The sequence below is a fragment of the Otolemur garnettii genome, unplaced genomic scaffold (genome assembly GCF_000181295.1).
Source record: "Otolemur garnettii isolate 467f Iridium unplaced genomic scaffold, OtoGar3 scaffold00011, whole genome shotgun sequence".
Taxonomy (NCBI): Eukaryota; Metazoa; Chordata; class Mammalia; order Primates; family Galagidae; genus Otolemur; species Otolemur garnettii.
In genome coordinates, this window is record NW_003852406.1 from 11,341,966 (window position 1) to 11,346,268 (window position 4,303).

Consider the following 4,303-nt stretch of genomic DNA (forward strand, 5'->3'; position numbering starts at 1 on the left):
GGCTGAGGCAGGAGACTCGCTTGAGCCCAGGAGTTGGAGGTTGCTGTGAGCTGTGAAGCCACCGCACTCTACCCAGGGGGATAGCTTGAGGTTCTGTCTCAAAAAAAATAAAAAAAAAAGATACCATTAATAGAGTAGATGGCAAGCTACAGTGTGGGAGATACTTATAACACAGATAACCAACAACAAGTTCATAACCAGTACATACAAAGAACTCCTGTAAATCAAAAGAAAATGCCAGGCACCTTGGCTCATGCCTGTAATCCCAGAACTGTAGGAGACTCAGGTGGGTGGCTTGCTTGAGCTCACGAGTTTGAGACCAGACTGAATAAAAGGGAGACACTGTCTCTAAAAAGTAGAAAGACTAGATGGTGTAGTGGCAGACACTTGTTGTCCCAGGTACTTGGGAGGCTGAGGCAAGAGCATCACTTAAGCCCAGGAGTTTGAGGCTGCTGTGAGCTGGGATGCCACAGGCACTCTATCAAGAGTGACAGAGTGAGACTCCGTCTCAAAAAAAAAAAAAAAATAGGCCAGACATGGTGGCTCACACCTGTAATCCTAGCATTCTGGGAGGCCAAGGAGGGCGGATTGCTTGAGCTCACCAGTTTGACCAGCCAGAGCAAAAGTGAGACCCCCATCTTTACTAAAAATGAAAAACTGAGGCAAAGGGATCTGTTGAGTCCAATAATTTGAGGTTGCTGTGAGCTGTGATCCCACAGCAGCCTACCAAGGGTGACAAAGTGAGACTGTCTCAAATAAATAAATAAATTTTTTTTTTAAAAATCAAAATAAAACAATGATTAGGATTTGAAAGAGGGTAAGTGCAGTGGCTTATGCCTGTAGCCCCAGCATTTTTTTTTTGACATAAAGTCTCATTATGTTGCCCTTGGTAGAGTGCTGTGCCATCACAGCTCACAGCAAACTCAAACTCTTGGGCTTAAGCGATTCTCTTTCTTCAGCCTCCCAAGTAGTTGGGACTACAGGCGCCCTTCACAACACCCAGCTGTATTTTCGTTATTATTGTTGTTGTTGTCATGGTTAGCAGGCTCGGGAGGGTTAGAACCCACCAGCCCTGGTGCATGTGGGCAGCACCCTAACCAGTGAACAATGGGTGCTAAGTCAATTTTTTTTTTGTCACTTTGTCATCCATGGTAGAGTGCCATGGTGTAGCAACCTCCAATGCTTGGGCTCAAGCTATTCTTTTGCCTTAGCCTCCCAAGTAGCTGGGACTACAGGAACCCACCACAATGCCCAACTATTTTTAGAGACAAGGTCTCTCTCTGGCTTAGGCTGGTCATCAACTCATGAGCTCAGGCAATCCACCTGCCTCAGCCTCCCAAGTGCTAGGATTACAGGTGTGAGTCACCATGCCTGGCCCTAGTCCCAGCATTTTTGAGGCCAGGGTAGGGGGATCGCTTGAGGCCAGGCGTTTGAGATCAGCCTGGGCAACATAGTGAGATCCTGTCTCTAATTTTAAAAAACAGTAAAAAGGAAGAAAGTGCTAAGCACAGTGGCATGAACCTGAAGTCCCAGCTATTTGGGCAACTAAGGCAGGAGAATATTTTGAGCCCAGTTTGAGGATGTACTATGCTTTGAATCACACTTGGAAATAGCTACATCTTAGCTTCATCTTAGTGAGACCTCATTTCTAAAAGTAAACAAACATATGTTTTAAAACTAAAAAAAAAAAAAAAGACTTGAAAAAGGACTTCAGCAAAGAGAAAATTTAATTCAAATGGTATAAATGTACATGTGTGTCCAAAATTCAGATATATAGGCCAGGGGCAGAGGCTCATTTCTGTAATCCCATCATTCTGGGAGGCCGAGACCTGTGGATCACCTGAGCTCACATGTTTAAGACCAGCCTGAGCTAGAGCAAGACCCCATCTCTAAAAATAGCCAGGCATTGTGGTGGGCACCTATAGTCCCAGCTACTCAAGAGGTTGAGCCAAAAGAATCACTTGAGCCAAAGAATTTGAGGTTGCTGGCTCGGCACCTGTGGCTCAAGTGGCTAAGGTGCCAGCCACATACACCTAAGGTGGCGGGTTAGAATCCAGCCTGGGCCCCCAAACAACAATGAAGGCTGCAACCAAAAAAATAGCGGGGCGTTGTGGCGGGTGCCTGTGGTCCCAGCTACTTGGGAGGCAGAGGCTGGAGACTCGCTTGAGCCCAAACAAGGAGCCCAGGAGTTGGAGATTGCTGTGAGCTGTGATGTCATAGCACTCTACCCAGGGGGATAGCTTGAGGCTCCGTCTAAAAACAACAACAAGAACAAATACACATCAGCATTATTTGCAATAGCCACAATCTAGAAGCCAATCAATGTCAATTAACAGTAGAATGGGTAAATTAATTGTGGCATATTCATAAAATTCTATATAATAATTATAGAAGGCAATTGCAATTTCATGCAATCATATGGGTAAATCTAGCAATAATGATGTTGGAAGAAACTAAATGTAGAAGGATAGATATCATACACCATTTCATTTATGTGATTGAGATATGAGAAAAACTAAATCATAAAATTAGCAATATATACTGAAGTAGTAAATCTGTAAGGAAAGCAAGGATGTGAATGCCATGGAGGTCAGGATAGTGCTTCATTTTAGTCGGGAGGCATAGGGTAGGGATTAGGAAGGTCATGTGTAGGGTTTCTGGAATGCTGAAAACAGTATGATTGTACTTGATTTATATGGGGTACGTGGATGTTTACCGTATAGCAGTTTCTCTGTCTGTATATTTATGTTTTCTAAAATTTCTCTATGTGAAATGTGTATCATATTCACAATTGCAAAAGGTTAAAAAACAAAAGCATGGGCTATGGGGCCTTGAGGCATGTATTCAAATTCTACTTCTGAGGTTAACAGATAGTGATATCCTTTTATCTTAAAAACTTATATTAAATAACTTATGGAAAAGTGTTTAACATATAATTGTGCTCAACAATTGTTACTTTGGGTATCCATTAAACCCATCAAAGGATAAATCTGTGTATGCTAATTTTCAGAGAAGGCATGCGGGCCTTCAAGATGGTCCCCCAGGATCCTTCTGCTCCAATAGTCACACCTTCAGGTGGCCCCTCCCATGTTTAATGGATTTGACGTGTGCAACCAATAGAATATTGAGAGAATTATGGAGTTGAATTCCAAGGCTTTACCCTAGAAGAGATTGTAACCTCCGTCTTCCCCTCTCTTGGATCATTTGCTTTTGAAAACTTCAGCTGCCATGTGGTAAGGAGACTTAAGAAGTCCACATGGCAAGGAACGGGGGCCTGACAACACCTGCACCAGTTCATCAACCATTTGAGTCAGCTCTCTTGGAATGTGATCCTTCAGCCCCAGTCAAGCCTTAGCTGACTGCAGCCCTAGCTCACATCTTGACTGCACCTTATGAAAGACCTTGAGCCGTAACCACCCACTTAAGCCACTCCCAACTTCCTGACTCCCAAAACTGTGTAAGATGATAAAGGTTTATCTTTATGTTATGCTCATAAATGATTTGTTATGTAGCAATAGATAACCAAAGAAGCAAGAGTGTAGGAAACTGAGGAATCTGTGACTTAGTCTGAATTATGGCTTTGGGGTAGAGATTTCCAAGGAAGAAGCTAAAGAGCAAAATGTGGGCTGAAATACACAGGCAAAAAAGGAAAGGAAACGTTCTCAGAGCTGTACTGAGCTAAAAAAGGGCTATTTATTGAAAAAAACGTAGGTGGCGCCTGTGGCTCAAAGGAGTAGGGTGCCGGCCCCATACACTGGAGGTGGCGGGTTCAAACCCAGCCCTGGCCAAAAAAATAGAGCCTATGCAGGATACAGGATTCTCCAACAACTTTTTATCAAGGACACAGCATTTGCTCTCAAGATATATGTATATCACTCTAATCCCAACTCTATACCATGCATGGATATAGAATTAAAAACATAGAAGGCTCTAAAGGGCACACATCTGGAGAAACAAGCAAACTGGCATTTGCAATATAATAAAAATACTGAATTACTATGAAATGACACTGATATATATTTTTTAAAAGAGCTATTGCCCCTAAAATAAATTTGGGACACTTCCTAATGAAGGTGACATCTCAGCTGAGTTTTGAAAGAGGAGAGGCGTGGAGGAAGTGGTAATGAAGGAAGGAGCAGAAAAGTCAGCATGTGGGACAACAAGAAGATGTGAAAGAACATGTTGCAGTCAAGAAATTACAAGGACGGCTTGGCACCTGTGGCTCAAGTGGCTAAGGCACCAGCCACATACACCTAAGGTGGCGGGTTTGAATCCAGCCCAGGCCCACCAAAACAACAATGAC